At 37.8% G+C, this 18,034-nt stretch overlaps 1 pseudogene; it reads right to left on the bottom strand.

Moving 5' to 3' along the window:
* Positions 1–3,996: 3,996 nt before the first annotated feature.
* On the bottom strand, positions 3,997–16,847 carry LOC133642452 (uncharacterized; annotated as a pseudogene).
* Between the last annotated feature and the right edge of the window lie 1,187 nt (positions 16,848–18,034).

Raw genomic sequence — 18,034 nt, 5'->3', positions numbered from 1 at the left:
AGCTGGCTTCTCTTTCTTCCCCTCCATTTTTCTGCTTTCTTTTGTATCTCTATTTATCATAAAGTATATGTGTTGTTGCATTCGTATTGTAACTGTATTGTTGATAATAGAGGTAAATTATTGGTATTATTCATTATCAATAGCTCTATATCTATTGATATTTGTATTGCTTCATTTGTAGTGTAATAATGTTTATTGTCATTTCTGTATTATTATTTATTTCACTAACTGCTTCTTTGCTATCACCTTTACCATCATATTTGTACATATCCTATTTGCTGATGTTGCTCTGTTGTTGTTGTTGTTGTGTTTGCTGTTATTGTTGTTGTCTCTCTGTCTTATCCCCCTTTTGTCCCCACAATTTCCCCCTCTGTCTTCCTTTTCTTCTCTTTCTATCCCCTAGATAGACTTCCGGCTGCACCAAATGATAATATAAATACATTTAATAAAGTCAAATACACATAAGGCAACAAGAGAAGTATCCCACACTTGTCTTTTGTAAAGTAAATCTGAACAGCCGATATGGGCATCTACATCTACTATATGATTTGCCTGAAAAGCTGGACAGGACAAAAAAATAAAAAATAAAAAATCATGGAGAAATTTCTGCAAAAAAGTCAGAACTTTGGCACCACCGACTGTCCCTTGGGATTTGATGGTCCCGAATGTTGTTCACATGTCTAAAACAACACCGACATTTAAAAGGTTTTTATTAATGGATTGGAATAGTGACCATTTTCACGTAGCCCACCTGTTCACGGTGTATGCACTGTTCATCGATGTTGTGAGATATTGCATACAGAATTCCATACCTGTAAACATTACTGCAGAGTTAACATCATTACAAACAATAATTGAACTGAAAGCAAAACAAACTGTATTAAAGCAGGGTCTCGTGGTCATCCGGTCATAATGTTTTTATCAATTTATTTTTTATAGTAGTTTTCAATATGATTAACCCTAACGACCCTTTGGAAACTTAAATAAAAAAAATGCTAACCATAACATGTTTTCCTTCATAAGTTATAAACATTTTTTAATTATGCTAACCTTAAATATATTCTATAATGCACTAAATACAGCTCCTAATTCTAATTTGATATTTGTATATTAGCTTTCTTATTTTATTTATTTAATACCTTAGATCCTTGTTTGAATTATGCTAACCCCAACCCTTTTCTTAAATGCTAACCATAACATTTTATTCCCTTTTACAAGTTGTAAATATTTTTTTCTAACCAACTTGTTTTTGAGTACGCCTTCTCTGTAAACTTTCTTAATTGCGAACATTTTTTCCTTGATAAGTCGGAAATATTTTTCCGAACCTTATATTTTTGAATTTCTCATCATTGTATACATTCCTTTTGTTTTGTTATTTTTCAAACTTGCAAAACATTTCTCAAAAAGTGCCAGCTTTTTTTCCTAAAATCCATTCACCTTACATGGAATTTTGTTTTCACTTGGCAAAGATGTTGTCCATTCTTGCAAACATGTTTTCCTAAACTTGCATATTGTCTTTCTTTCAAATATATTTTTGACCAAAATAAATAACATTACTAATGCATAAGCCTAACTTTGTTTCTTATTCACTTACTCTTGAGCACATTCTTGAACACTAACCTTTTTACTGTTTATCAATGTTGTGCATAATCCTTAACTTCAACCCCAACCCTAATGTTTAAATAAATTATGCTAACTACATCACTTTTTCCTTCATAAATTGGAAATACTAACCCTATCCCTCCAAACATAACCTTAAATATTTGTAAATTATGTACTTAAATAAATCCAAAATCTTTTTTTAATTATATATATATATATAGGTATATATACACAGTTTTAATATTTTATTTATTTAATTCATTAGATTACTATGTTTAAATAAATGATGCTGTCCCAACCCATTGTATACTTATTTGAAATGCTAACCATAGTATGTTTTCCCTTAATAAGTTGGAAATATTTTTAACCGATCAGTTTGGAATGTTCTCAGCGTTGTACACTTTCTTAATCCTAACATTTTTTGTTTGTATTATTTTTCCGTCCTTGCATGTTTTTATTTGTGTATTTTTCTTCCAACTTTGCAAAAATCATTTCTCGAAAGCGTCAACGTTTTTTTCTAAATTCCATCGGCTTAACAAGCGTCGTCAACGTGCCACACACACAGCCAGCCGACAGCGATGCAGCCAGGCATATCCAGTGTTGTCCAATTGTTGACTTAAAACAGGCATTGGTTTTTTTATTTTTAGTAATGTTTACTGAATATTTTTGTTTAAATGATTATCCTAAATTCAAATAATTTCCACACAGGGGAATTTACTGTTAGTTGAAAATTGCTTGAGTATTTAAAACAAGATAAGAAAGAGATACAATTTGGAGATTCTTCATCTTTGCATTACAGTTTTATTTTTTTCCAAGAAAATCTTGAATATATGATTGAATGTGATTTTGGTTTTAATCTGTAACATGATTTCTTACATTTCGAAAACATTAGCCTATTTCATATTTCATTAATTGCTAATTATATCACAAACTTTAAAAAATAACTGCAGCTTCTTGCAATTCGGATTTGACTGTTAATTGGAAAGCCCTAATATTTAATTATTATTATATATAATATATAGTTATTATTATATATAATATTTAATTTATTTTTCATATTTGTTATTTATTTTAATTTTACTTTTATTATATATTGACCATAATAAATGTGGTATAAATGGTCTGTATTTGTCTTGTGATTTGTCTTAAATAATAACAATAGTAATAATATTTTTGACTGACAAAAATTTGCCAATAGGAAATTATTGGTATTGGTATCGGTATCGATGAAAATGCAAGAAAAAGTATCGGTATAGTATCGAATCCTAAAAGTGTGGTATCGCCCATCCCTAGTGGGTTACCCACATATGCCAAGTGCCCCTGGCTGCAGCCCGCAGATCGAGGAGGGGCTTATTTTCCCTCAATGTGGGCGGGTCTCAACGTTGAGCCCGCGGGCGCCATCTGGTGGCGGAGATCCGGCAGCACACATTCTCAAACGTCAATAAAGCTACTTTTAACTTGTCAAATGAATTGTTTTTACCATGAAAAAACAATAATAATAAAAAAAAAAAATATATAAAATATATAAAAAGGTTAATGTATTTGATAGACTTAGACCTTCCTACTTTTAACTTGTCAAATGTATTTTTTTTTTACCACATTCTCAAACGTCAATAAAGCTACTTTTAACTTGTCAAATGAATTGTTTTTACCATGAAAAAACAATTTAAAAAAATATATATATATATATAAAATATATAAAAAGGTTAATGTATTTGATAGACTTAGACATTCCTACTTTTAACTTGTCAAATGTATTTTTTTTTTTTTTACCACGGGGGCTCTATCTGGTGGCGGAGATCCGGCAGCACATTCTCAAACGTCAATAAACCTACTTTTAACTTGTCAAATGTATCTGCCATCTTTTTTGTAGTTTTATTCATTTTTTATTATCTTTATTATTTTCTGTATTGATCCTACACTATTATTGTTTTTTTTTTACCATGAAAAAACAATTAAAAAAAATATATATATATAAACCATAGTATGGAAAAAGGTTCATGTATTTGATAGACTTAGACATTCCTACTTTTAACTTGTCAAATGTATTTTTTTTACCATGAAAAAACAATTAAAAAAAATATATATATAAACCATAGCATTTCCATAAGAGTAAAGACATATTATTTTGTACACTCAATTATATTAGTTAAGTCAAATAAACCAAAGACAGAAAATTTGTACACTCAATTATATTAGTTAAGTCAAATAAACCAAAGACAGAAGATTTGTACACTCAATTATATTAGTTAAGTCAAATAAACCAAAGACAGAAGATTTGTACACTCAATTATATTAGTTAAGTCAAATAAACCAAAGACAGAAGATTTGTACACACAATTATATTAGCTAAGTCAAATAAACCAAAGACAGAAGACTTTGCATCATTGATTTTATTTTTCACCCCAGGCTAAAAATGTTTGATCTGTAAAGAAAAAAAAAAATTGTTTTAGCCTAGCCAAATACATTCCTTAAGCTTCCATAAATGTTTAACAATGGTATTTTTCTGGCCCATAACAAGCAACCCTGTTCCCTGTTTCCAGTTCTGTTCATTTTCCACTGTCTAGAAAGGAAACAGATTGCGGTTCTTATAGGCACAATAACAATGCAAGATGTAAAACTAAGGTAATTGAAATAAGTGGAGGAATTACGCTTCAGTCTAGCAATAGTTGACTACAAGACTAATTAATCACATGACCTCTCACCTGTAGCCCTCCTTGCACTCGTCGCCGTTTTCTGTCCTGCAATCGGTCTTCTTCAGACCTTAGTGATTTAATGACAACATACATTCACTATGAAAACATTCATGTTGGTCTGTTGACCGTGAGTAAAACATTTTTTTTGTGATTTGGGATATTCAGGGCACTTACGGCATGGGGAAGTTCTGCAGGAGAGCGAGACACCACCATCTCCTAATTTGCAGCATGTTTTCCTTTGAAGAAGGAAATGCAGGAAGATGTTAATATGTTGTAAAAAAATAACACCTTGTACACTAAGCATAATGTGTCACGATTTACACATACCTCTCTGAAATCACATTTGGCCCCCATTACAATGTACAGAGTGTACTGTAAGTCAAGAGGTACTGGTTAATATAATGTCAGGCGTATTCCCAAGGATACATTTTTTCAATACAAATTAATGTGGTTTTAATGTAGCAAGCAAACATTTTTACAGACAACAGCAATGCTATAACATGCTGATTTGGTCTTACCATCAAAAAAAACACGCCACAGTTGTTGGAGCACCCTTGCTTGGTTAGGCCCTGAGGTGTGAACAATGTATTTTAAGAAAAGTATGGCAAGAAAATAGTAAAAAGTTAGCAAATGCTATTGTGTAATGTCCAACCTGGACATCATTCACACCAAGCTCTCTCCAGGGGCCAGGAGAGAGGCTGTGAGCAACGTGTCTGTACAAATAAGCCAAATAAAAGTCACTCAACTTCAATCAACTTTTGATTGAAAGGCATGCATAAACGCTTGGAACAAAGCTTGAACTGAATAAGGAAGAGGTTGGAACTTCAAATAAAAAAGTTTTCATAACAGGCTTAAACAGAACTGCCCGTCTCAAAAAATATTAATAGTTCTGTTTCCATCTGTTTAAGGAATCAAAATAGTTGGAATATGGAATGGAATATTTTAGATCAAATAAAAACAGAACCATTAATTAAAACAAACAAAGGACAAGTGGTTTCAAACAGAACTACCACTGTCCAGGATTATGTGAGGTGCCCTAAAAACCTGAATAGACTGGTTCTATTCTCATCTCTCCAACCGCTGCCCCAGAGGGAATCTAGGAAGAAAATCTCCCTAGCCTGTGGCCTCAGTATCTGTTAAATATTCAAATTCAAATATAACCAGTTGCAGTGAGTTGTGTAATGTTCCTGGAATCCCAAAAGGAATTTAATTATAGAAAAACATTAAAATCAGCAATGAGCAACTTGTTGTGTAAAGAGAAAAAAGGAAGAAAATATAAAGGTATTTACACAGAGTGTCCAATGTCCAGGTACGAACACTGGGAGAATAATCCACTGTAGACTGGCTGCATTATCCTGTAAAAAGACAACAATAGCTGAATATTAAATGCTCAAACTTCACTCAATAGAGCAAAACTTTTAAACAAATTACCGGAAGGTGATCCATGGGGTTCCTTGATGATGGTGGGAACCAAGAGGAAATGACATAGCTGTCTGCAGCAAACAGGTTCTCTACCCGCTATAACAAAGAAAGTTTGCTCAATCTCTTACTGTCAAAATATATTGACTATTGAACTAGACTATCCAATAATTTTGAATTAAATATTTCACAGGAGCTACACTACCTTCTCAATCATTTTGAGACAAGAGTTCAGAATCTAGTAGAACACATAAACACAAATTATTGAAATATTTTGAAAAATATTACATAAACCATATCAGCACAGCATATTCTCTATGCCTACCGTTCCCTCCATGTCCCGCTGCAAACCCAGAGTCCAAAAGTCAAAGCTGGTCAGGATGATGTTATTCACCATTGCAAGGTGCTGAGTGTGACTTTTGGTCTCATCCAAGACATGAGACAGCTAGTGGAAGAAAACAAAGTCTTTATACATGTATGATTATATGAGTGACACTCATAGATAACCACAGTGGCACAATAGTTAACTTTACCAGTTGTTCCTGGCTGTCTTGGAGTTTCTGTCCCCAGTATGCTCTGTTTGCTGAAAACTTGTGGAGACTAGGGAAGTCTCCATGAGGTCTCTGCTCACTGTCATCATTTACTAGTGTAGAAAGCAACAACCGAAAAATAAAATTAAGTGTGAAATGTCACATTTCTCATTTGAATGATGTGCAAAATAGAGCCATGACTCACACTCTTGAGACTCCTCTTGTTCATTCACTGATGACCCAGTTGACATCACGGCTGATGGGGAGTGAGCTATAGGAAAACATGCAACAAACTTAATTGTGTAAAGTAGATGAAGATGACAAATGTGCATAATGATTCAATCCCATACCTAAGACTACCCTTCCATGGCTGTCAAACTGCAATGAAACATCTGGAGGGACAATCTTGCTGTACTGATTTTTGATTTTTTTGGTTCCTTGCCATGTTGTAATGGTGGAGAATGTTTCTTTGTAGAAAAATGTGTGTTGATGGGGTTGTCTGATTTAAAAAGTAATTGTTTTTTCTCATCCCTGAAAACAGCTGCTCCGCACACTGGCTGTTAATAAGACCAGCAAGTTCAGGCACAAGCTCCAGCTTTCTTAGAACCTCACACTGGTCTTTGCTGTTTCCCTGGTGGAACAAATCGTTCAAAGCAAAATGCTGTGAGGATCCAGTGAGAGGGTGACCATCTTTGTCAGCTGGCTTTTTTTTAAATTTCAGCCAAGGCAAGTTGACATGGACCTTTCCCTCTTGAGGCCTGCTTCACGTTCTCTGGGGTGGGATCCAGTAACCTTCCCTGAAAAGGGGCAAATATTCCTGGCTGCCTGCGGTTGGCATGCAGTGCCAGACCCCTGGCATAATCATATACAGCCACATTGGGGAGGTGTTTCCAGGACAGCAAGAGATCCACAAAGTCACGTGGACTCTCTGCTCTAAGGTTGAATTTTACTGAAAACACAACTCCACATTGTCAAGTGATAACTGCCCAACCACCTGTGAAACAGAAAAAAACAGTAATAACTGACATTAGGAGCATGTATAGCTAACCTACTGCATAATGATAAGTAATTTCTTTAACACAACAATGTATAACAAAGTGAAATTATCTTAAACATTCCATATCATTTCACTTACCAGAAGCACCCCACACTTTCTCAAACACCTTGTTGTAGGTGACTCTATTAGACATTTTGTCAGACAGTCTCATGACCATATCTACCTTGGACCCGTTATCATCCACACCACACTGTTTGCACAGTGCCCTGACCTCCTGTACCTGTTGTGAACATGCAATGAAGTTGATATTGTTAATATAGCATAATCATATTTTTTGTTAGCATAAAGAAGTGGATTTGGCATATTTCATCAACTCATTCACCTTCAAGTTCACAAGCTCATCTGTGAGCCGCTCCTCATTCATTTTTTCATCATCATCTCCATTCGTTTTGGGGCTTTGCAATTTTTCAAATTCTGTGTTCAACACAGAATTTGACCTCCGGGTGTGTGGGCCAATCTAGGGGGCCCAGTGATGATAACTTGGTGGCACAACGAAAGGGTTCTTCCGTCCATCTTTGTGAACAAATGTGATGCGTATTAGCCATTATTATCACAACATTAGACACATTTTAATATACTTTGCTGTCTCTCCAACTGTTCTTTAGCAAGACTAACAAGACTTACATGGGATTAATCCCCGACTGAGCATTTCTGTGGCCACAGTGTTCCAGAAATGGTCCACGTCAACATTACCATCATAGCCTTCAGGTGGGCTTGGGATGTCACTCACTGTTAAAACAATAGTTTGTTATTCATAGCTCAATCAGTAAAAAAAACACTCTGAACACGACATTTGATGCAGCATTATTCAAGGGCATGGGTAATATGATGTTACACAATTCAGAGACAGATGAGGTGCTATACCAGGGGTCGGCAACCCAAAATGTTGAAAGAGCCATATTGGACCAAAAATACAAAAACAAATCTGTCTGGAGCCGCAAAAAATTAAAAGCCATATTACATGTGTCATGAGATATACATTTAATTAAGAGGACTTAAAGGAAACGAAATGAGCTCAAATATAGCTACAAATGAGGCATAATGATGCAATATGTACATATCGCTAGCCTAAATAGCATGTTAGCATCGATTAGCTTGCAGTCATGCAGTGACCAAATATGTCTGATTAGCACTCCACACAAGTCAATAACATCCACAAAACTCACCTTTGTGCACTCATGCACAACGTTAAAAGTGTGTTGGACAAAATGAGACAGAAAAAGAAGTGGCATAAAACACGTCCTAGAAAGTCGGAGAAAGTTATACAGGTAAAAGCCAGTAAATTAGAATATTTTGAAAAACTTGATTTATTTCAGTAATTGCATTCAAAAGGTGTAACTTGTACATTATATTTATTCATTGCACACAGACTGATGCATTCAAATGTTTATTTCATTTAATTTTGATGATTTGAAGTGGCAACAAATGAAAATCCAAAATTCCGTGTGTCACAAAATTAGAATATTACTTAAGGCTAATACAAAAAAGGGATTTTTAGAAATGTTGGCCAACTGAAAAGTATGAAAATGAAAAATATGAGCATGTACAATACTCAATACTTGGTTAGAGCTCCGTTTGCCTCAATTACTGCGTTAATGCGGCGTGGCATGGAGTCCATGAGTTTCTGGCACTGCTCAGGTGTTATGAGAGCCCAGGTTGCTCTGATAGTGGCCTTCAACTCTTCTGCGTTTTTGGGTCTGGCATTCTGCATCTTCCTTTTCACAATACCCCACAGATTTTCTATGGGGCTAAGGTCAGGGGAGTTGGCGGGCCAATTTAGAACAGAAATACCATGGTCCGTAAACCAGGCATGGGTAGATTTTGCGCTGTGTGCAGGCGCCAAGTCCTGTTGGAACTTGAAATCTCCATCTCCATAGAGCAGGTCAGCAGCAGGAAGCATGAAGTGCTCTAAAACTTGCTGGTAGACGGCTGCGTTGACCCTGGATCTCAGGAAACAGAGTGGACCGACACCAGCAGATGACATGGCACCCCAAACCATCACTGATGGTGGAAACTTTACACTAGACTTCAGGCAACATGGATCCTGTGCCTCTCCTGTCTTCCTCCAGACTCTGGGACAAGTCTAGTGTAAAGTTTCCACCATCAGTGATGGTTTGGGGTGCCATGTCATCTGATGGTGTCGGTCCACTCTGTTTCCTGAGATCCAGGGTCAACGCAGCCGTCTACCAGCAAGTTTTAGAGCACTTCATGCTTCCTGCTGCTGACCTGCTCTATGGAGATGGAGATTTCAAGTTCCAACAGGACTTGGCGCCTGCACACAGCGCAAAATCTACCCGTGCCTGGTTTACGGACCATGGTATTTCTGTTCTAAATTGGCCCGCCAACTCCCCTGACCTTAGCCCCAAAGAAAATCTTTGGGGTATTGTGAAAAGGAAGATGCAGAATGCCAGACCCAAAAACGCAGAAGAGTTGAAGGCCACTATCAGAGCAACCTGGGCTCTCATAACACCTGAGCAGTGCCAGAAACTCATCGAATCCATGCCACGCCGCATTAACGCAGTAATTGAGGCAAAAGGAGCTCCAACCAAGTATTGAGTATTGTACATGCTCATATTTTTCATTTTCATACTTTTCAGTTGGCCAACATTTCTAAAAATCCCTTTTTTGTATTAGCCTTAAGTAATATTCTAATTTTGTGACACACGGAATTTTGGATTTTCATTTGTTGCCACTTCAAATCATCAAAATTAAATGAAATAAACATTTGAATGCATCAGTCTGTGTGCAATGAATAAATATAATGTACAAGTTACACCTTTTGAATGCAATTACTGAAATAAATCAAGTTTTTCAAAATATTCTAATTTACTGGCTTTTACCTGTACATGCAAACAAACTATACGGTGAGTTCAAGGACCGCCAAAATGAGTAGGACAAAACGGCGCTCGCCAAATACTCGAATCAGTGAAGCACGTTTAATATAAACAGTGTGATTTGTAACAATTAGGGAGGTTTGTGTTATGTTTGTCCTCCTACAGAAACCATACTAAAACATAAAAATAGATTTTTTTCCCCCCATCTTTTTCCATTCTTCATACATTTTTGAAAAATCTCCAGAGAGCCACTAGGGCGGCGCTAAAGAGCCGCATGCGGCTCTAGAGCCGCGGGTTGCCGACCCCCGTGCTATACAAACAATGAAGCTAAAATATGTGAAATAACAGTATAACTCACCTGGCATATTGAAAACGCCTTTTCTGTGGAGGTCCATAACAACAACTGTTGGGTTGTTTCCGCATGACACACAACTGTACGTGTATTCATGGTCGGTTAGGGCCTCTAAGTGGAGGTATGCCTGCAGAACTCTTTCCTTGTTTGGAAAGGACACATTTTCCGTTGTCTCAATAATTTCTATCACTTTACTGATAGCTGTATGGGTCTGGAAAATTATGAGAAACAGGTGTATTCCAATGTTATAACATTTCAAAATAAAAGTAATATATTTTGTGAGAGTTGCATCTTCAATTGTCTTTTATTTTACAGGATTTAACTGTAATGAATACATTTTAATAAAAGTGGAACAAGCAAGTATATCTTATTATTAGTGTGCTTGCGGTAGCAAAGCACATCTAAGTCCCGTTGACATGATTATTTGCCCCACATTTTTTCGTCCGTGTGTGTATGTATGGGTGGGTATGTGAGGTAGTGAGTGAGAGAGCGAGAGCAAGAGAGAGAGAGAGTACCTGTAGTGCATTCCTGACCATCAGGCACAAGTGCAGAGACAGGATGATGTGGTCATCAAAGTTGTGGATACCCTCCTTCCACTCCTGGTATCTGTAAATCAGGGGTCACCAACGCGGTGCCCGCGGGCACCAGGTAGCCCGTAAGGACCAGATGAGTAGCCCGCTGGCCTGTTCTAAAAATAGCTCAAATAGCAGCACTTACCAGTGAGCTGACTCTATTTTTTAAATTGTATTTATTTACTAGCAAGCTGGTCTCGCTTTGCCCGAGATTTTTAATTCTAAGAGAGACAAAACTCAAATAGAATTTGAAAATCCAAGAAAATATTTGAAAGACTTGGTCTTCTTTTGTTTAAATAAATTCATTATTTTTTTTACTTTGCTTCTTATAACTTTCAGAAAGACAATTTTAGAGAAAAAATACAACCTTAAAAATGATTTCAGGATTGTTAAACACATATACCTTTTTACCTTTTAAATTCCTTCCTCTTCTTTCCTGACAATTTAAATCAATGTTCAAGTAAATTAATTTTTTTTATTGTAGAGAATAATAAGTGAATTTTAATTTAATTTTTCATTTTAGCTTCTGTTTTTTTCGACAAAGAATATTTGTGAAATATTTCTTCAAACTTATTATGGTTAAAATTCAAAAAATTATTCTGGCAAATCCAGAAAATCTGTAAAATCAAATTTAAATCTTATTTCAAAGTCTTTTGAATTTCTTTTAAAATTTTTGTTCTGGAAAATCTAGAAGAAATAATGATTTGTCTTTGTTAGAAATATAGCTTGGTCCAATTTGTTATATATTCTAACAAAGTGTAGATTGGATTTTAACCTATTTAAAACATGTCATCAAAATTCTAAAATTAATCTTAATCAGGAAAAATTACTAATGATGTTCCATAAATTATTTTTTTAATTTTTTCAAAAAGATTCGAATTAGCTAGTTTTTCTCTTCTTTTTTTCGGTTGAGCTTTGAATTTTAAAGAGTCGAAATTGAAGATAAACTATGTTTCAAAATGTAATTGTCATTTTTTTCGTGTTTTCTCCTCTTTTAAACCGTTCAATTAAGTGTAAATATCATTAATTATTAATAATAACATAGAGTTAAAGTTAAATTGAGCAAATTGGCTATTTCTGGCAATTTATTTAAGTGTATATCAAACTGGTAGCCCTTCGCATTAATCACTACCCAAGAAGTAGCTCTTGCTTTCAAAAAGGTTGGTGACCCCTGCTGTAAATCATGCCACAGTTCAGGCATGATTTCCTGTATGTTGATATTCCTAAAAACACAGTCCAGCCAAAGATCATGATTATTGCTTTTATGTCATTTGAGATTAGTAGAAACATTTTTTTCAGTTTTTAATGTACATATAAATTATGTCACCCATTAACACAATAGAAAGACCTGTGATGGTACCAACCTTCAACTACACCTGTGCTTGTCAGGATCTTGCCTTTCGCTGTTATCAGCTGTTCACAGAGTGTGTATTCACATTCTGCACACTTTGTTTCACTGGGGATAAGGTGCTTAGGAAAGCTGTCATCTCTTCTTCCCTCTCTCGACTGCTCTATGAGAGCCTGGGGTATATTTGCCGGGAGCTTTTTGTGGTTGAGGAGGTATTTAAGCATCCTTGCAATTTCTCTGTCATCTGGTGGATAACTGTCCTCGTTAGAGTCGCTGTCGTATTGCACTGTGCTGATCTCGGTAGGATTAAGTGTCTCTTCCTCTGTGCTCTTCACCTTCCTAAAAAGCTCCCTCTTTGTTACAAACAGATGCCATTTAGCAACAGCTTTATGGATACAGGATTGTCTCGCTTTAGAGCAGGGACAATGCCAGGTGTTTTGCTTTGCATCATATGCCACAATAACTCTTCCCAACCTGCTGTAGTATGTTACCCTTTTTTCATAAACGGATATATGAAATTTAGATGGTGGACCACCTACAGTCAGGTGCACAGACAGAGGCACACCCTCAGCATCAGCATTTTTTTGGCAACGCAAGAGGCCGGCCTTACGCTCCTCACCAAACCACTTGTTTTCCACCATTCTTTCCAAGGCCTCACCTGGTAGTGTCACGGTTTGACCGTCAGTGCGTGGGCAATACAATAATGATTGGATGTGGTGGCACTCGAAAGGCAACATCCCGCTCCTTTGAGCAAAGTCAGCATTCAAACAACACTGGTCGACCTCACAGATGATCTTCTGTGCTGGCCCCCACATATTCTTGATTACATGTATGGGTGTTGCAGGACCACAAAAAGATTTTTCAACTGCAAACACACCATGTGTAGCATCGATACACTGACAGGCCAAAAATCTGTCCTTCGTTATCGTCCCAAGGAGGTTGCTGTGTTTTCTCCTGCAGTGTGTTTTGAAGTTTCTTTTGTTTAAAATCAACTTACAATGAGGACAACGGAATTTATTGAGCTTACTTGATGCTTTAGTGGCTGTGGAACATCCTGCAGGAGCCAATGGGTGCCGAGTGGGGGCCACAGGGAACTGAGTGGGGGCCACAGGGAGCTGAGCAGGGGCCACAGGGAACTGAGTGGGGGCCACAGGGAGCTGAGCGGGGGCCACAGGGAGCTGAGGGAACTGAGTGGGGGCCACAGGGAGCTGAGCGGGGGCCACGGGGAACTGAGTGGGGGCCACAGGGAGCTGAGCGGGGGCCACAGGGAGCTGAGGGAGCTGAGCGGGGGCCACAGGGAGCTGAGCGGGGGCCACAGGGAGCTGGGGGAGCTGAGCGGGGGCCACAGGGAGCTGAGGGAACTGAGTGGGGGCCACAGGGAGCTGAGCAGGGGCCACAGGGAGCTGAGCGGGGGCTACAGGGAACTGAGCGGGGGCCACAGGGAGCTGTGCAGGGGCTGCAGCTTGCACCTCCTCCTGGTGTATTTGTAGGTGCCTTACCAATTGCAATCGATTTATTAGTGTTGCTGCACAATGGCAACAATGAAAATGTGTTGCCGTCCGACAATTTAATCCACACTTGATTATTGTGAACCCTGTAAGAGAGGAAATAAGGGAGTAAGATTCATACTTGTGAAAAAATACAAATTAATTAATTTGTGTAATATTTTAGATAAGCACCTTTGTGTTTCACTGACAAATGGCCTTTTATATGTTTGTCAACCTTATATTTTGCACCCACGTATTTACAGTAGGGACAGTGGAACAGTTCACTGTTGGTGATGTTATTAATGTTTGGTGTATCACCATCCAAAAGTATACTAATGTGTCTCTATAGATCAGAGGGGAAAAGAATAAACATTAAAAGGCACAGCATCACTTAAACCCCTGCTAAAACATAACTTTTATCATCTGAAATTGACACTGAAATTTTTATCTTTTTTACCACATTGACGTCATCAGGGATGGCCTCAGGAAGAGGAAGTAAATCAGCCTGAGCTTGACCACGGAGAGCATGAGAGGCCTCCAGCCCAGGATGTGGGGCTCCATGTTGCGGGGGGTACCGCAGTGGGACACCTGTCACACACACACACACACACACACACACACACACACACACACACACACACACACACACACACACACACACACACACACACACACACACACACACACACACATACGAAGGCAACACAAGGTCAATCAAAATAGCTGTGGGTAACAAATGGACACAAAGAATGAATAAATGAATGTATTTCATTACATTTATTTTGATCTTTGTCAACGCAGAATTCCAACATCAAAATGTAATACACTATGCAAAAAGTAAGGCAATGCATTAAATGGTGATATTCAAATCCTGTTATTATGCCTTATCATACTCTAATTCAAATGAATGATTTATTGATTACCTTCTTTATTTCTCTCAGACATACTCTAGGGTAGAAATACACACAAATATAGCTCATTAGTTACTGTTTTTATAAACCAGGATATGAAATATAATTTTTTTTAAGCATTGCAGTGAACCTACCTGACCAGAGAAAATCAGGACACAGACAGTCAGTCAGACAGTCAGTCAGGGGTTCTTAAAAGAACTGTTGGTTTTGTAATGTGTGTGTTATGTGGTGCAATGTCGTGGTGCAGTGTGCGTGTGCGAGCTGTGGTAGGATGTAGACAAAATATACTGGCAAATCTGGAGGGGAAAAGCAAAATTTAAATCAGATTTCAATGTTTCACGAAACATATTCTACCAATGTGGTTTAGAGAATATTACATTAGTTTCTAATGTACAATATCGAAGTTGGTATTTATTCGTTTCGAAACCGGGTTGCTTTCGCGGTTAAAGGTAGTCAGAGAGCGGCAACTTACCTCAAGGCAGAAAAGCGCGCAGTAGTATGGACTCAGACGGAAATACATCATCCGGCTTCCTGCTTCAACGTTTGGACCAGCCCACATTGAGGGAAAATAAGCCCCTCCTCGATCTGCAGGCTGCAGTCAGGGGTTACTCACATATGCGGTCCTCTCCAAGGTTTCTCATAGTCATTCACATTGACGTCCCACTGGGGTGAGTTTTCCTTGCCCGTATGTGGGCTCTGTACCGAGGATGTCGTTGTGGCTTGTACAGCCCTTTGAGACACTTGTGATTTAGGGCTGTATAAATAAACATTGATTGATTGATTGATTGATAAAAAAAAAAACCCTGACTGGATGGATAGACAGAAGATCAAAAATACTATTAAACCATGAACATGTAAATACACGATTAATAATATTCAGCTTTTCGAAGCTAACAAAATAGAAGCTAACCTAGCTACGTAGCCAACTTGATAGCATAGCAGTCTCAAATGCAGATAGAAACTAAATAAAAAAAACCCTGACTGGATGGATAGACAGAAGATCAAAAATACTATTAAACCATGAACATGTAAATACACGATTAATAATATTCAGCTTTTCGAAGCTAACAAAATAGAAGCTAACCTAGCTACGTAGCCAACTTGATAGCATAGCAGTCTCAAATGCAGATAGAAACTAAATAAAAAAAACCCTGACTGGATGGATAGACAGAAGATCAAAAATACTATTAAACCATGAACATGTAAATACACGATTAATAATATTCAGCTTGGCGAAGCTAAAAAAATAGAAGCTAACTTAGATGCGGCGGCGGGCGTACTCACTGTAGTGCGTCTGCTATCCTGCTCAAAACACAACACAACCTCCTGGTGTTGGTGTTGCTGTAGTCCGCCGCTCCACCGATCGCACCTACAACTTTCTTATTTGCAGTCTCCATTGTCCATTAAAAATTAAGTTGCTAACGACGCTAAGGCTAATTTAGCAACTTAGCAACCGGACCTCACAGAACTATGATAAAACATTAGCGCTCCACCTACGCCAGCCAGCCCTCATCTTCCCATCAACAGCCGTGCTCACCTGCATTCCAGCGATCAACGGCGCGACGAAGGACTTCATCCGTGGGTTTGGCGGCAAGCATCGGCTAGGCGTCTGCTTTCAGGGTAAGTAGTCCTTGTTGTGTTGCTGTAAGTATTGTAATGCCCCGCAGTGGAGAAGGAGTCACACAGACGAGGATGCGCTGCTCAATCGCTTTATTAACAAGCGGTAACTGGTTGTAGTTCAAAAAGTAACGCACACACATACACAAGCTGCTGTTAGCCACAACTCACGCTCACACACACTCAAGTTCTCCGCCAACTCACTCGCGCATGCGCGTTCCCCAAACCCTTAAAGACACAGTACACTAATGCAAATATCACAGATATTACAGTATTGTACTTAGCCGCTAAGACACCGATCGATCCCACCTACAACGTTCTTCTTTGCAGTCTCCATTGTTCATTAAACAAATTGCAAAAGATTCACCAACACAGATGTCCAGAATACTGTGGAATTTTGTCGAAGAAAACAAGAGGCTTTTCTATCGGGTCCGATGGGGTCCAACCACTTCCGTTGCTTTTGTGACGTCACGCGCATAAATCATATCCAAAGGAGTTTTTCAACCGGAAGTGTGGCGGGAATTTTAAAGTTGCACTTTATAAGTTAACCTGGCCGTATTGGCATGTGTTGCAATGTTAAGATTTCATCATTGATATATAAACTATCAGACTGCGTGGTTGGTAGTAGTGGGTTTCAGTAGGCTTTTAACCCTAACTTTTTTTCTTATTCACCCATCTTTATGCACATTCTTAAATGCTAACTTTTTTTTTTTCTTAGTCACACCTTTATGCACATCCTTAAATGCTAACCTTAACCCATGTTTATTTCATAAAGTAGTAACTTGAATCTTTGTTCATCATCATGACCTTTCTTTCATTCATAAAGTAGTGATTTAAATGTTTAAAGGCCTACTGAAATGAATTTTTTTTTATTTAAACGGGGATAGCAGATCCATTTTATGTGTCATACTTGATCATTTTGCGATTTTGCCATATTTTTGCTGAAAGGATTTAGTATAGAACAGCGACGATAAAGTTCGCAACTTTTGGTCTCTGATAAAAAAAGCCTTGCCCTACCGGAAGCAGCGTTACGTAGTCAGTTGTTCGCCTCCTCATATTTTCCTATTGTTTTCAACGCAGCTAGAGCGATTCGGACCGAGAAAGCGACGATTACCCCATTAATTTGAGCGAGGATGAAAGATTTGTGGATGAGGAACGTTAGAGTGATGGACTAGAATGCAGTGCAAGACATATCTTTTTTCGCTCTGACCGTAACTTAGGTACAAGCTGGCTCATTGGATTCCACACTCTCTCCTTTTTCTATTGTGGATCATGGATTTGTATTTTAAACCACCTCGGATACTATATCCTCTTGAAAATGAGAAACGAGAATGCGAAATGCACATTCACAGTGACTTTTATCTCCACGACAATACATCGGCAAAGCTCTTTAGCTACTGAGCTAACGTGATAGCATCTGGCTCAAATGCAGATAGAAACAAAATAAATAAATCCCTGACTGGAAGGATAGACAGAAGATCAACAATACTATTAAACCATGGACAAGTAACTACATGGTTAATAATTCTCAGCCTGGCAAAGCTTAACAATACTGTTGCTAACGACGCTGAAGCTAACTTAGCAACTTAGCAACCGGACCTCACAGAGC

The sequence above is a fragment of the Entelurus aequoreus genome, linkage group LG25, assembly GCF_033978785.1.
Source record: "Entelurus aequoreus isolate RoL-2023_Sb linkage group LG25, RoL_Eaeq_v1.1, whole genome shotgun sequence".
NCBI classification, from domain to species: Eukaryota; Metazoa; Chordata; class Actinopteri; order Syngnathiformes; family Syngnathidae; genus Entelurus; species Entelurus aequoreus.
Note: the sequence above shows the minus strand (reverse complement) of the source record. Positions and strands in the feature narration are given on the sequence as shown.